Here is a 17,707-nt window from a genome sequence, read left to right on the forward strand (position 1 = left end):
TAATGGAAGGAGTGTGAATAACGTTGAATTGAATCTTTTCCAGGTGTTTATTCTCAATCTTGAGCTGAAGTACCTCTGTCTCCAAGGAGATAAAAGCTGGCTGAAGAGGTCTTCCATCTATGGCTTCAAGAGCAATGGGCTTCCTTCTGCGCCAGATGGCGTTCTGCGAATGCTTGATCTATGAAGTTTCCTCCTGAACCTGAATCAAGGAAAGCAAGCGTAGATACTTGGAAGCCCTCCCCAGAGAGAGTGATGGGGATAAGAATGCGAGAAGGGTTGTCAGCAGAAATGGGGGAAAGAGAAAGCGTTCCCAATGAGACTCCCTCGGGTCTCATGGGAACTTTGCGTTTCCCGACTTTTGGGGACAAAAATATGCAAAATGTCCAGAAGTACCGCAGTAATGGCATAAACCGGCATTCTTGTGTCGTAATTTCTCAGATTTGGAAAGACTAGTACCCCCTAATTGCATAGGTTCGGAAGTATCCGGGAGTGGAGTTTCAGCTTGGCTCACCTGACCGGTAGTGATCCGGGAAGGCGTGACACGCTGCTGCACCCTCTCTGATCTCCTTTCCTACAGGCGACGATCCACCTTGAGGCAGACGGCGATAAGTTCTTCCAGGTCAATAGGACGGTCGTAAGTTGCCAGCTCATCCTTTAAAGCGTCTGATAACCCTTGCCAAAAAGCCGCGGACAGGTCTTCGTCGTTCCAGTCGGTCTCTGCAGCTATAGTCCTAAACTCGAGTGCGTATCTAGCAACAGGACGATACTATAACGCATTGCTCACCACAAAAGAAGCGCGACCGCGGGCTGAGGTAGGGAATTGAGTAACGCCAACTCACAGCCACGCGGGCACGCCTAGGATGTAGATTGGTCATGCAAGCCAGGTCAGGGTTAGAGATGTGAGAATAGTAGATTGTACTTGCCAAGTCAGGAGAGGAGAGTTGCGGATCGTCAGGGTGCGTAGCCAAGTTCAGGATTGGAGAGTAGCGGATCGTCGGGGTATAGCCAGGTTCAGGATAGGAGAGTAGTGGATCATCGGAGTACTTAGCCAAGGTCAGGACTGGAGACAGGAGAATGGTCGTTCGTAGCCGGATCAGGAGAGGAGAGGTGAGGAGTCCAAAAGATAAGCAGGGTCAGGCATCAAGAGTTTAACAGGCAAGGCAAGGTCACAGGAACTGAATGCAGCAAGGCAAGGCATCACACTAGACTATGCTCAGCAATGAGAGTCAGAAACAGGAAGGCATATAAAGGGAGATCCTTCAATAGAAACCAGAATAGAACCAGGAAGCGGAATCCTATTGGCTGCTGGTGCACGCAGGTGTACCCTATGATGCAGCCTGATTAGGAACGGGGGCAGGACTGATCGCGCGCCGACCCACGTGCGTTACGGAGGTCAGGGGGCGGAGCCCAGAACGTACGTCACTCCTGCGCCGGTCCTGTCCGTCACCAGAGTAGGGGCGGAGCTTGAGACACGTGTCAGCAGGGAGGCTGGACAAGCGCACCCTACGCGCACTGGAGCGGGTGGCGTTGTCAGAGCAAAGAGTCAGACCACGCAATATCCGCGTGCGTGTAACTGGACCAAGAGATTGCGCATCCTGGATGTCTGTCGCAGAAGGGCCTTTAAGGTGAGGAGACGGTCTGCGGCCACCAGGATGGCGATTCCTCACACATATCCCCTCTTAGACAAACCTTTTCTAATGTTAACAAGTCTTTTAGCAAGCCTCTTCCCATAATGTAAGTCAAATTTAATATCCCCTCTATTTATTAAATTATCCCCACTTTTTCTAGTTCGATAATGTCTTTTTTTATGAGTGGTGCCCAAAACTGTACATCTATATGTATTAAATCTTATCTGTCCTTTACATGTTCATATTCATATTCAAGATGTGATCTTTCTAATGCTTTATAGAGGGGCATAATTATATTTACTTTCCTTCCATCCATTCATCCCCTGGTTGATGAAAGATAAGAAAGATCTTGTTTGCCTTTGCAGCTACATGACATTGGGCCCTATAATTTCCCCTATTTATAATAATAATAATAATAGTTTGTTCTTGTATAGCCCTGCTATTTTTTACGTAGTGCATTTTGCAGACACAGTCTCTTCCCCTGTAGAGGTTACAATCTATTTTTTCGGTGCCCAAGGCACAGGAAGATAAGGTGATTTGCCCAAGGTCAGAAGGAGCCGACACCAGGAATTGAACCTGGTTCCCCTGCTTCAAACTCAGTGCCAGTCAGTGTCTTTACTCACTGAGCCACTACTCCTTCTATTTAATTTCTGTCACCTGTTTACTCTTGTTTCCCAAATGCATAACTTTACATCTATATGTATTAAATCTTATCTGTCCTTTACATGCTCAAATTTCCTCTTTATCCATGTCCTTCTGGAGAGAAATTGCTTGCTTCTCTTTTTTTTACTACTTTACACAATTTAGTGTCAACCTCAAGACCATTAATCAACAAGTTAGAAAACAGGAGTCCAAGTACCGATCCTTGAGGTACTCCACTCACAACATTAGTACAATCTGAACAGGTTTCATTTATGAAAACTCTCTGTTGTTTATCCTTCAGGTGAACTAGGATGTGTATTAGATCCGTGTGGATTTGTGGATCCGGAGGTCCTATCATAGCACTCCTCATAGGATCATTCGTGCATCATTTCTTGATTTTAACACCCATTATTTTAATACTCATTTTGTAAATAAAGCCTATTCAATTTATCACTAATCAATCAGACTGGAGGCAGAGTGCCCAATTTGGGTTCCTTTTTCTTGTTGAGGTTGTCTATCCTTCAACAGTTATCAATCCAGGTGCATATATTTTCACTGAGTCCAATTTCCTTTATTTTGTACACAAATAGTTTATCTCTGCACCATCACTATTTCTGTCATTATTAGTAGATTTTCAGTTGGGCGCTACAGTCTTTTGTAGCTGGTCTTAAAATATGATAATGAAGTCTTATTCACGCAATTGGCAAAGCATAATTTTCACATCTTTCACAATCCATAATAATTATGTCTGTCTAATGTTTGATTTAATTGCATCAGCATATGCCCTTAAACATGACTTTTAGAGGACTGAGGTCTGCAACAACTGGGCAAGGAACGTTTTCAGCAGAATGAGAAAAGAAATAAGCTGCAGAGTGTAAATGAAAACTCAAATTCAACAGAGAGGAAAATGTGAATAAATAATAATACATTATTTCCCTGCTCCCTTGTCTTGCTCTATTCATAAGAATAACAAGCATTACCAGGTAACGCCTGTGCATTGTTAGAATAAAAATTATAGACATAGCTTCAGAAAATATATGTTGCAAATGCCAGGATTTTATGTGTTATCTGATTATCATCTGGTCCCTATAGGAACTTAATTAAAAAGTGTTCTGGAATTAAGACAAAATGTTAATTTAACTCTAAATTGGATGCCAATAAAAGACAGGTGCTATTTAACGTGTGTACCCCATGTTCAGGTCATTTAAATAAATTAGGATTAGATACACTTTGCATGTTGATTCATTAGGTTAAAAACTCCCATGCAAACTGTGTTTTGAAACTATTTTTGGCTAACTATATACTACTAGTGCCTTACCTAGCAAACCAGCCATTTCCATCCATGCAATCAGTTGTGCTACTGTCATTGGTCAACTCAAAATGTGTATTACAATTGTATCATTTCTAGTCTTTTATCTAAACTACCAATATCTATGCATACCGTAAATCAATTTGATTATGGTATTACAGGTCAACACAATTTATTGAACAACATAGAAATATTAAATCATGAACAAACAAAATCTTTATTGACATAACATTTACATATAAGAAAAAAAAGCTGAAAATGCTATCAGAGTTAAATAATCATCCAATTTTACAAAAGAGTCAATGTTAAAAAATCTGTTTCTTTCTCTGGCCATTTGTTTAACTCAATACCATCCTGTACCACTCCATGGCCTCTGTAAAAGATTTACATCTTCCAAACTTCAAGACACAAGTTAATATCACAAAAACAGATTTTTATTACAGTTAAGATACAACCATTGATCATAGATAAACAATATACCAATTTGAAAACAATAAATCTATTTATAAATGTATAACCCTAAAATTTTCAGTAAATTCTAGCCCCAAAGTGAACCAGTGGCACAAATAAACGTAATGGGTTAAGTATTTGTGTTTGATGCCTTAAAAAAAAAAATCAGATGTAGAAGCATCTTGAAAATATGTTACTCTGGATTAGTTTGTTCCCATGACTACAGAACACTTTGAATTCTTCCTGTTCTTTATATTATGTATTTTGTGTGATGTCACTGTGTTGAGCAGAAAGCACCTTCCACCCCCTTCATAAACATATTTCCCTATCTTGTTCTACTGCTTGGTCCATTTTTACTATGGGTGTACATTATCCTGATAGCATGTTATATAATTTACTCTGATACCTTTCCATGCTAAAGTATCATATTATCCAACTCGTGATGAGTTTTGATAATCAAATATTTAAAAGATTCATATTAATAACTAAATTATATGGGACTAAGTGGTTTGATACTTTTTCTATATTTGATCTGATATATATATATATATATATATATATATATATATATATATATATATATATATAATATATATATATATATGAGAGAAAAAGAGAAAAAAACAGGCGCACACCTAGTGCATTAAAGTAAAACAATGATTTTATGGAACATTAAAAAACAGACAAATGCCCACTCACAAATCAAACGGAAATAACGAGCAGTTATGAGATTGGCCCTCATAAGCCTCTGGTAGCGTCTGGAACAGCAATGGAGTCTTCTCCTACACACGTGTTGCGCAGTCTCCTTCACCGGAAATGACGTCCTCCCGGCGTGTGCCCCGCAACAGGAAATCCCTCCGGGAGCCACAGACTTTGCCTACTTCGTTCTGGCTGCTGCACCACCAGGAATAGTGGAGATCTGCCCGTTCCTTCTGGTCTGGCTTGCCGCTCTCAATACTGCATCCGCAATGCACTGAGTTCAGTGGGAAAGTGCCTCCTCCGTCTCAGCCACGCCCTACGCGTTTCGTCATCAGGATGACTTCATCAGGGGCTCCCATTGGCTGTAACCCCACAGTACTTATAGACAAGTTAATTTGCATACATGATTGAAAGATACCTATTAAAACGTTGATTACATGATTTTGAACCTTTCATAGATGTGATGTTTCCTTATTACATAGATTACTATAGAAAGGTTATGAGGACACCACTGTTCTTGCAAAAGATGAAACATAGCTCATTTATATGGAATTCTTAGTTTTACTATACTGCAATGGATAGTCAAAAAAAATAAAAAAATTAAAAAAAAAAAAATTGAAAAAAGGGATGGGATATGTTGCAATATATAAATTAAACTAATACTTAAATTGGGATAGCACATATGATATCCAAAGGGGGTTAATCATTATTTCAGATAGTGCATTACTATTGAAAACAAATAAATAAGTACAAACATTAGTGAAGTTCTACAAAGTTTAATATAGTTAATGATTTTAAATTTTTAATTCAAAATTTCAAGAGTTGGAGAATGTAGGCGAAAGTGAATACAAGACTACCCAATTGTCCCACTTAGTAGTTAGTATATTGTATATGTACAAATATATACCTGTTATTATCCTTAATAGAAAAGATGAGTATCAACGAATATTGCTGGAGTCAGAAGAACAGCAAAAGTAGTTGTTAGCAAGGACTGATGAAATGTCAAAACGATATGTAGTGAAAATTATATGTATTATGATACAAGTGTGGGATGTGTAGGCAATTAAATGATTATGAATAATGATGTATATATATGTGATAGTATAACTGTATTTTATATTGAGTGAAAAATTTAAATTAAGTGAATGAAATAGATTGTGGAAATATTCCCTGAATAATAACTAAAAAGTATAAATGTGTATGTAAAGAGAAAATACTAATATTTAAATTTATTTATATGTGAATAAATGCAAAGATATATAAATATATGAAAAGGCAGGACCGGCCCGCGGACCCGAACAGATACATCTTCAGTAAATCACAATAAAATGTATAGTACACCAGGATAGAAATCTATAAAGGAAAAGCATTTACAGACCTGACATGTCACTATAGTTCAGAGGGAGTGCTGCCTGAGCACTCAAACCAGACCTCCGAAGGATCACCCACTTTGAGTGATCACACTATAGTGCTAATGTCAATATGGTCATTGTGTCCCTTTGGGTGTAATGTATCCAAAATGTACATCCAGTAAGTCTCCCTCATACATAATCTTTTGAAACGATCCCCACCCATAAAGGTAGGAGGAATATACTCGATGCCCATAACTCGTAGGGACCTAGGATCTTTTGAGTGTTCGTTACAGTAATGGCGGGAGAGGTTGTGGGTTTCACACCCATTTATTATGTTTCTTCGATGCTCTAAGAATCTCGTGCTTAGGGCTCTTGATGTGCGGCCTACATATTGTAGACCGCACTCACATGATATTAGGTAGATGACGTATTCAGTGAGACAATTGATGTACTCTACTATATCATGTGAGGTGCCGTTGGAGAATGATTTAAATTTATTTGTTCTGATCAAATGTTTGCACGTAAGGCATCTATTTCATTCACTTAATTTAAATTTTTCACTCAATATAAAATACAGTTATACTATCACATATATATACATCATTATTCATAATGATTTAATTGCCTACACATCCCACACTTGTATCATAATACATATCATTTTCACTACATATCGTTTTGACATTTCATCAGTCCTTGCTAACAACTACTTTTGCTGTTCTTCTGACTCCAGCAATATTCGTTGATACTCATCTTTTCTATTAAGGATAATAACAGGTATATATTTGTACATATACAATATACTAACTACTAAGTGGGACAATTGGGTAATCTTGTATTCACTTCGCCTACATTCTCCAACTCTTGAAATTTTGAATTAAAAATTTAAAATCATTAACTATATTAAACTTTGTAGTACTTCACTAATGTTTGTACTTATTTATTTGTTTTCAATAGTAATGCACTATCTGAAATAATGATTAACCCCCTTTGGATATCATATGTGCTATCCCAATTTAAGTATTAGAAAAGGTGGAGAGTGAACCCCAAGTGTCCTGCGCTCTAACTGGTGCAAATTCTTGTTTGTGTTGAAGGTATGCAGCCTCTATATATAGAAATGTAGGCAATGATGTTGCAGATTAAAGGAATGAATGGATAAAGTCCAGAAGGGGGGGGGGGAGGTATGGTTGCTATGAAGCCACGGTGGGGGGGCCGATTAGCAGAATATAGATAGAGGCAGGAGAAGAAGCCCTGATGGGAGCCTCTCTCATGAACTCACGGCAGTCTATATCTGCTGCCCTTACCCGACCTGGTCACCTCGCCGCTCGTTTCTCATCGCTGTCCCCGCTTCAACGAATATCCCACAGGGTGGATGTCGTCTAGCAGCCTCTCAGGGACAGGATGGTCTCTCTGTAATGTGCAGCACCGTGAAATAAAGCTGATTTTATTGTATCCTGACTGAGCTCCGTTTCTGCAGTGACCGCCACCTTTCTACACTACAATTTAAGTATTAGTTTAATTTATATATTGCAACATATCCCATCCCTTTTTTCAATTTTTTTTTTTTTGTATTTTTTTTTTTTGACTATCCATTGCAGTATAGTAAAACTAAGAATTCCATATAAATGAGCTATGTTTCATCTTTTGCAAGAACAGTGGTGTCCTCATAACCTTTCTATAGTAATCTATGTAATAAGGAAACATCACATCTATGAAAGGTTCAAAATCATGTAATCAACGTTTTAATAGGTATCTTTCAATCATGTATGCAAATTAACTTGTCTATAAGTACTGTGGGGTTACAGCCAATGGGAGCCCCTGATGAAGTCATCCTGATGACGAAACGCGTAGGGCGTGGCTGAGACGGAGGAGGCACTTTCCCACTGAACTCAGTGCATTGCGGATGCAGTATTGAGAGCGGCAAGCCAGACCAGAAGGAACGGGCAGATCTCCACTATTCCTGGTGGTGCAGCAGCCAGAACGAAGTAGGCAAAGTCTGTGGCTCCCGGAGGGATTTCCTGTTGCGGGGCACACGCCGGGAGGACGTCATTTCCGGTGAAGGAGACTGCGCAACACGTGTGTAGGAGAAGACTCCATTGCTGTTCCAGACGCTACCAGAGGCTTATGAGGGCCAATCTCATAACTGCTCGTTATTTCCGTTTGATTTGTGAGTGGGCATTTGTCTGTTTTTTAATGTTCCATAAAATCATTGTTTTACTTTAATGCACTAGGTGTGCGCCTGTTTTTTTCTCTTTTTCTCTCATACAGTAGGTATTTCCAAGGGAGTTGTGATCCCTTTCAAACGGGCTGCCTGTACCTGGATGCAATTTATTGGAACAGGACTCTATGTTTTTTAAGGTTTTTGTTTTGGTATCTACATTAAAAAAAAAAAAATTTTTATATACATTTTTTTAATATATTTTTTAAAACAAAATTTTTTTATAGCATTTTTTCATTAAAGCTTTTTATATTATATGTATTATACCTAGCAACATAGGATCCACTTTTTACTATTTACCCCCCCTTGGCCACCCCATTGGTTGTATCAAAACAGTAACATACTCACTCACAGTTAGGCAGGTTGTTATAATAGGCGCTCCTTAATATTTTTGTTTTGTTCTGTTATATATATATATATATATATATGTAGCCCTGGCTTGTCTGGCTATCCTTCTGCCCCTACTTTCACGTAAATCCTGGTAGCTGCTGGCTGTCAGGCCCCCATCTTGGGTTTATTCATCCTCATGCAGCTTTCTTGAGTGGCAGGAGTGGAGGTGGGACTTGGCCTGTGATTACCCAATCCTGGGTACAGACCTGGTGCCCTCCCCTTCTGCACTAAGGAAGAGGGAGCTCTAAATTGTAGTCAGTCTGAGTCTCTCCCTCTTGGGATTGAGACGTTACCTTCAGCCCCTCAGGGGGCTGATGAGAAATACCAGGCCTCAAGTCTGGTAGCTGGCCTAGGTACCATCAAGAAGCTGGGATCTGACACAGAAGAAATATATTCTCTGTATTAACATCTGCAGTGGATATGAATAAAGAAGGTCCTGTTTTATTGACTCCCTGTCTAAGTCTAAAGTCTATTTGGGTGTGGGGGGGGGGGGGGTGCAGTATGCATGATGTGTTCCACTGTGGGGACTGTCTCCAGCTATGATGGAGCCTGCGGTGGATGGAGGCGCTCGCACTAAGAAAAGAATGAAGCCCGAGATATCTAAAAAGCCTGTCCTGTTATCTCCACTCCATCGTGGACCTTCAGATCTCCTGCTGCCTACAGGTAACATGCAGCAACTCACACCTGGTGGCCAGCAATCTCCCATGGCGGGGGGGGGTTTAAGCAGCGCTACATGTAAATATATATATATATTATATATATATATATATTTATATTGTTTATTAATTGTAAAAGCAGATGAATACTATTTATTACATTTTCATCCATTGAAAATGCACTGTCTTAAGTTATAATGATCCGTGGAATGTGTACTAAATAGATCAGCCCATTGCAATCTTATAAAGATCTATTAGCTTCTATATATTATAAATATATGAATCATTAATCATTTTTTTCTTGTCAATTAATTTAGATTTCCCTGTTCTTTTATTTCCCTTCCTTTACAGACATTTATTTTCTATTTTACTGCATAACATTACGCGAAACAGGGTATAAAAGCTAAAATTGGTTATTTGACAGATGGATTTTAATTTACTTAATTAAAATAATACTACTGTACGTAGATAAGTAAATTGAGGATACGGCCTACAGTCTTTGGTTTACATACATTTGTGAATAATGTTGTAATATTGGTTTTGGGAGCAACAAAAATGGCTGTTAAATACATTGCATAACAGGATCCAGGCCATAAAGCAGAAACACATAAAACAGAATATATTCCCAATGATGATGTGATCAGAAGTACATTTGAATCAAAATGATAACTCAAAGGCACAGAGAAGACAGTTCCTTCTGCAAAGAAGCAAGTGTTCATTGGAATGAGAATCAAATGGTGAAAGACACACAAAACAAATGCCTTTAAACCCTTATTTCATAAACTTGGAAGAAAAAATGCAGTACTACAATAATACAAAAGAGAACTCCCAACAGATTACACAAAAGTCTGTGTTAGAAAAAAAAATATATAACAGCATAGGGCTGGGAATAAAAAGTACATGGGAGAGACCGTGAATGAAATGTATATAGGAGAAGACAAACATATGTCAGGAGTTAGCAAAGATTTAACCAGCTACCAACATGAAAAGCCATACTTCAGTCACAGGTCATATTGAGAATGAAAACAGAGCAAAAGCTATTAACCAGTGAGAAATATCTTGTAATATTCCCAGGACAAAGATCATTGGAATAGAACAAGGCATGCACATATCTTTGTAAAGTATGCTTAGAATGAACTGGAAAGATTGGATGTATGTTCACGGTCACGGTCATATTTTCTGAAAACATTTGCATTTCAAATAATACTGCTGCTGTAGAATGCACCATTATTTTGCATGAATTCCCATGGGGTATAAAACCATTTTCTATACTGTAGGTTTGATAGATAATCTCTCTTCAGTTTCCAAATAGTTAAAGCTATCCAACTCAATATGCCACTTTGTCCTGCAACGTAATTACAACAAACAACACTGCAAAATGCTCCAAGAACTAGACTAGCTATCTCTTGAATCCAGGTGAAAGGCACATTTTTCCTCTCTTGCCTTAAAAATAGTTTCTGGGCAAGCTACTCGGCTATCTGAAAAGTTCCTCGCACATGTATGTAGCATTTATCACCTAAGACCTGACTCCAAAACACTGTTTACAGTCCCAAGGTTCAACAGAGAATCCTACTTCTATTACCATGCACCTCACCACTGGAACAACCTTCCAGAGACACTAAAATCTGCCTTCAGTTTAAGTTCTCCCATTTGAATCTTGTCTGGAACTGTTAAATATGTCTATAACATATATTGTCCCTAACTGTCCATGGTAAATTCCGGGCATTATTGAAATCCCTGCTCTCTGATTGTTTACACTTCCGGGCATTATTCATTCAGTAACGGCCCAGAATGTTTGTAACCTTGCCAAGTTTTTATTTCCATTTACTGTATTTATCAGCTTTCAATTGTTAGAGCAGCTCTCAGACAGGGGAGGTGATTGGACAGGAGTCCGCAGCAAGCCAGTGACTCCTCCCTGTCCCTCTGTGCAGCGAGCTCCGCCAAGGACACAGTGAGGAGGGAGAGTTTGTATTTGTGTGTGTAGCAGCCCTTGACTGTGCCATCCACCGCCTCTCTGCCGCCCTCCTGCTCCTTTTGGAATCTCAGCATCAAATGACACTGCAAACATCACCAACGTGACGTCGCATGGTGGTGCATTGAAATGGACACGCAACAAAATTACGTCATTTGTAGTTGTCACGTGTGAAGTCACATTGGAGATGTCCGCAGCATCATTTGGGATTCCAAAGGAGCAGGAGTGTGGCAGAATGAAGGTGGCCGACACAGGCAAGTACCTTCCCATTAGGTCCGATAGGCCCGAGAGTGTGGCAAAACTATATGGGGGCAGAAGATTTTGCCATCTCCAAATTTTGCCGCCTTAGGCTCGGGCCAAATTGGCCTAATGGGAAATCTGATACTGTGGAGCCTATTCACTAAACAGTGATATGTGGTTTAATGCAAGATAAATCCCTTACAGCGCCATACTGCCTGCTTTGCTATTCAATAAACAGTGATAACAGTGCATTATCACGCTTTAATGGCTTTTTACTGACCTTTAACAGCCTGAGGCAAAAAAGTCATCCGCCAAGCCAAAAAAAGTGTAAAATCACTTTTTTTGCCAGTAAATGCTATTCACTAAAGAGTGATAAGCTTATCAAACTTTAAAATCTTGCAATATTTTGTCGCCAGCTAAAGGTTGAAGATTTTGCAAGATGAATAAAAGCCTTTTTTTTTGCACAGGATTGATACCAGGGGCCGACGGGACTCCCCGGAGACCCTCAGGGACCCCTGCATGTCTCTGGGGGGTCCCCATAGGTGTCGAGGGGGTCCACAATGACATCACATCCTTTCCCAAAATGGACTCTGTCACATGGTTTACTACAACAAATCAGATTGGGGATATACCATGTGAGGCCTCACATAGTATTTCTCACAATCCGATTGGTTGGAATAACATATGATGGCAGCCCTCTTGTTTTTGGTGATGTCATCTTAAAGGGAGGGAAGCACAGCCTTTCTGATTGGCTGGCTTCCCTCCCTTTACATGAAGGCATATCCTTAAAAAAAAAAAAAGAGATTATGTCACATGGTACGCCATCCAATAGGATTGGAGGTATGTCATTTGACAGACAAATGTGATGTCACAGGCCTTATATAAGGCATGTCTTGTCTCATTTGACCTCAAGAAGACAAGGGAACACATCTCCCCACCAATTGGTTTACAAATACAAAAGAGAAGAGAGAGGAGAGAAGAAAGAACAGAAGGATAGAACTTACCTGAAGCTGAGGATCAGCTTCCAGATGCATTGGGAATCGGAGGGCGAAGACATCTAAAGGTAAGAAAAACATTGAATGTATGTCATTTTTATTTTTCAGGTATTTTGATAGTATTTTTTAATTAACATTTTTTTTAGTGCACATTGACTGCCAATGTATTTATCTATGCCCCTTTAGCGCTATGGATAAATACAGTGACAAGCAATGCACTTTTTGGCAAATGGTTGTTTTTATTTCTTTGATATGTATATTTGTTGGTTGTTTTGTATAATTCTTGTGTTTTTAGTTGACTTTTTTAAATTCTTGTTTATTTTTGGTATTTTGTTTGTTTAATTGCTGTTTATTTTTTGGTGTTTGTTTGTTTTAATTCTTGGGTTTTTTGGGTGTTTGCTTTTTTAAATTCTGTTAATTTTTTGGTGTTTGCTTCATTTATGTAAGGATCGGGGAGTCACGGCGCCCTCGGCACGCTCCCCACTCGCCTATGCTCCTTGCGCCAGGCAACGCCGCTCCTTCGGGGACCACTCCGCGGGCGGCTCGTACACATGCACCCCGCTCCAGGCTTAATGCCTCTTCTTCCGGCTTGTGTCCTTACGCCGACAACGGGGGAGCGCGGCGGGCACACACAGGGCACGTTTGGCTCACACAGGTCCCGCCTCCTCAGAACTTGTCAGAAATCATCATCCCACCTGATCCCTGCTCCGGATCAACTAACCACAGTCCTTGCTGCTGACGCACCTTCACGCTGCAGGTTACTCATTGGTTACTCTCTCCTATTTATGCTCAGCTGCCCCACTATCAAATTGGCTGTGCATAATTCAATGTTCCATTGTGTTCATTGCTTCCTAGCCTTGCAGTCTTGTCTTGTCCTCTTGTTCGCAGCTCTGTTTTTGACCCAGCTTGTTTTGGACTCTGCTCTTCTGTACTCCTGACCCCGGCTATCTATGACAATCCGCACCTCTCCAACCCTTACCTTGGCACCCGTACAACAACTATTCTCCTCTCTCTAAACTGGACCCCAGCTAATAGTACCTGCAACGATCAGTACCTCTCCAACCCAGACCTCGGCAAGAAAATCAACTATCCGTACCTCTCCAACTCAGACCCGGCTACCCTGTCCAACCTACACTCCAGACGCAACCGCGAGGCTGTGGTTGGTGTTTATATCCATCCACACCTCGGCCCCGCATCACGCCTATTTATGGTGAGCACATCGTGACAGTATGGTCAGCCCTACAAACATGGACCCCGCTGAGGTGGGGTGAGTCTTGAGCACACACCCCAACATGTTCTCTAAAATGGAGAAATATCTAGAGCAGAACGACCGATGTATGGACTTGCTACAACAGAACCTTCTCTCTCTCTCTGTCCAGGCGCAAGTCCCTCTTCCTACTCCAGTTCTGTCGGATTCTACCACCCCTATGCCAACTCTTATGTCTGTGTCCATGACTTCTGGACCACGACTCCCGACACCCAACCGCTATGCTGGAGATCCGCATGGATGCTGAGGGTTCTTGAACCAATGCTTCATCCAGTTCAAGATCACGCCTTCTCACTTTCCTTCCCACAGATCCAAGGTGGCATATATTATTTCACTATTCACTGACCTTGTGCCTTTTTTTTCTAAAAGATTTTCTTCTGATGAGCAGAATTATGATGTAGGGAACCGGGAACTCCTGGCTATCAAGCTTGCTCTCTGTTAGGAATCTGATTTCTCAGCGCCGTCCGTGCAACACACAGACTACCCTCAAGGAGACTCAGGGTGCGCAGCGCAACCTCCGCTTACCTGCCTCACGGGCCGTCAGCTCCTCCGTCGCCACAGGGCTCCTCCCCTCGGCGGCCCCACCGCTCCTCCTCCTTCTCAGTGGCAGACGCGGGTCCGCCATCCCGCGCGCACACGTGTGTTCTCCAACGCTGGTCGCGTGCACACGCAGCTTACAGAGTGCACGCCCAGCATCCAATCTTCTACTTCCACTCCTGCTATAAGGCTCTTCCCCCATACACTGCACGGGTGTAATCAGAAAGCTACTAGTGCTCACCTGGGTTGTATCAGTCACACCTATACAGAGATGCTCCCTGCAGTCTTCCTGACCCGCCTCCATCCCTGATTGGTCAGCCCAGCCTTATCAAGCATCACTGAGCCCTCACTCATCGCTCGACATAGTCTCTGTATGGAAGTGTTTGGTGTAGTCTCGGTAACTACAGGTTTTGACACGGCTCATACGACTACCCCCTTTTGCTCTCGACTTCCATTCTCCTTGGACTACGTATTTTCTGGCATCCCACGATCACGGCTTGTACTTCAACCTTCCTCATATCTCCGCTCCCTGACCTCGGCAAGTCAATCACTATTCTACTCCTATACCCGGTACCGGCAAGTATTTTCTACGTTACTTACATCTGGCCTGGCAACGCTTAATACCACACTCCGGACACGCTCCCTTTGCTGCAGGTGCGTGTATTCCTACCTCCCCCTTCAGCACAGGGGACGGGTCTGGTCTGCGGGCAGCACCAGCGTAACACTGTTGAAGAATGGAGACATCTGTTGGAAGGTACGGAGAACCCTATCACCATCTTAACCGATCACAAAAATCTGCTCTATATAAAAGGCACTTGTCGCCTAGGGGCTTGATAAGCCCGCTGGTCGTTTTTCCCCCCGCTTCAATTATATTATTTCCTTTTTACTGGGTTCCAAAAATGTCTAAACTGATGCTCTTTTATGACAGTTTGTGGTTGACAATAAATCTAAGGATCATCTAGAGACAATTCTTCCTCCTAAGTACATTCTCTCTGCCAACACGTTAGACGTACTGGACAACATTCTACAAGACAAATCTCGTATCACAGAGGATCTTGAAGTCCCAGATGGCCGCTTTTTAATTTCACCACAATGCTGGAGAAAAGTTCTAGAATGGGGTCATTCCTCCAAATCATCTGGAAATCCAGGTACTAGAAGAACCACCGATCTTGTGGAACGGACCTTCTGGTGGCCCGGCATTCAAAGGGACATTAAAGAATTTGTCAATGCGTGCTCGAAGCAAGACTCCACGGAGCAAACCACCTGGACTCTTACATCCTCTCCCCATACCGGATTGTCCTTGGAACCATTTTCTATGGACTTTGTAGTAGAGATTCCTGTTTCCAAGGGGATGAACACCATTTATGTTGTTGTTGATCGCTTTTCCAAACAAACACTTCATTCCATTGAAAGGTCTTCCCAACTCATTCAAGTTAGCAGATATTTTTGTCAAGGAGATTTTTTGTCTGCATGGGGTACCACAGACCATCATCTCCAATCGGGGGTCTCAATTCATTTCAAGGTTTTGGCGTTCTTTTTCTCAAAGGATGGGTATCTCGTTACACTTTTCTTCAGGATATCATCCCCAAACCAACGGTCAGAGAGAACCAATCAGTCCTTGGAACAATACCTGCGTTGTTTCATCTCAGACACCCAGGAAACTGGATGGACCTTCTTCCCTGGGCTGAATTCGCACACAATAGTCTGCGCAGCGAGTCCACCCAAGAGTCACCTTTTTTCATAAACTATGGATTCCACCCATCCCGCCTTCCGATGTCCACATCTTCTTTTGAGTTATTGGCTGCGGATAACAGAATTCATCTTCTACAGGATTAATGGAAAGGGATCAAGGAGAATCTTAGGACCACAATGGCTACACAGAAACTCCAGGTGGACCGTCACCGGCGAAAGATCCAGGAATTTAGTTCAGGAGATATGGTATGGCTATCATCTAAAAACATACGCCTCATGGTGCCCATGCTCAAACTGGCACCTAGGTTCCTTGGACCCTATTTCGTAATAGAGAAGGTCAATCCGGTGGCATACCACCTACGTCTTCCTACGTCAATGAAGATCCCCTCTGTCTTTTACAGACGACACCACGACTATTCTAAAACTTGCCTTAAACTAGCCTGGTTACATTCTGGGTATGTACTGGGTATGTGCTGGGCTAGTTTAAGGCAAGTTTAAGGCATTTCTGCATTGCCTAATAACCCATAGGATTAACACAGTTTGAATGGGACTGGCAGGGACCCCCGCTGTTAATCTGATGGGCCATTAATCAATGCAGAAATGCTGGGGCTAGTTTCAGGAAAGTTTAAGGCATGTATCCAGAATGTAGCTGGATGTACCTGGGTCTTTTTGGCGATTGCCACTGGTTTGTGTTAGAATAGTCGCAGTCTCTGCTGTATGTCTCCCTACTGAAACCTGCTTTCCAGATCTCTTGCTTTCCTGATTCTTCCTCGCCTCCAGCTCCCCTCCTTATACAGGGGCAACAGGAATACGAAATTCAGTCCATTGTGGATACCAGGATCTTTAGAGGATCAATACAATATCTGGTCCACTGGAAGGGTTTTGGGCCAGAGGAACGGTCCTGGGTTCCTCACCACCATCTTCATGCTCCCAGACTCGTACAGGCTTTTCATCAGAAATATCCTCTCAAGCCTGCCTAGAGACGCCCGGAGATCACTCCTGAAGGGGGAGGGGTTAGGGGGGTTACTGTAAGGATTGGGGAGTCATGCCGCACTCAGTGCACTCCTCACTCACCTCCGCTCCCGCTCCCGGCTTCCCCGCTCCCGCTGCTGGTGGGGTTGCCGCTCCTTCAGGGACCACTCCGCGCATGCACCCCTTTCCAGGCTTAATGCTTCTTCCGGCTTGCGTCCTCGCACTGACTTCGGGAATGTGAGGCGCGCACGCAATGCATGTTTGGTGCACACAGGTCCCGCCTCCTCAGAACTTGGCAGGAATCATAATGCACCTGATCCCTGCTCTGGATTCACCAACCACAGTCCTTGCTGCTGATTCACCTTCACACTGCAGATTACTCATTGGTTACTCTCTCCTACTTATGCTCAGCTGCCACACTGGCAAATTGGCTGTGCATAATTCAATGTTGCGTTGTGTTCATTGTTTCCTAGCCTTGCAGTCTTGTCTTGTCCTCTTGTTCACAGATCTGTTATTGACCTGGCTTGTTTTGGACTCCGCTCTTCTGTACTCCTGACCCTGGCTATCTACGACAATCTGCATCTTTCCAACCCTGACATCAGCACCTGTACAACGACTATTTTCCTCTCTCCAACCCAGACCCCAGGTAATAGTACCTGCAACGATCCGTACCTCTCCAACCCAGACT

Source organism: Ascaphus truei, chromosome 3 (assembly GCF_040206685.1).
Source record: "Ascaphus truei isolate aAscTru1 chromosome 3, aAscTru1.hap1, whole genome shotgun sequence".
NCBI classification, from domain to species: Eukaryota; Metazoa; Chordata; class Amphibia; order Anura; family Ascaphidae; genus Ascaphus; species Ascaphus truei.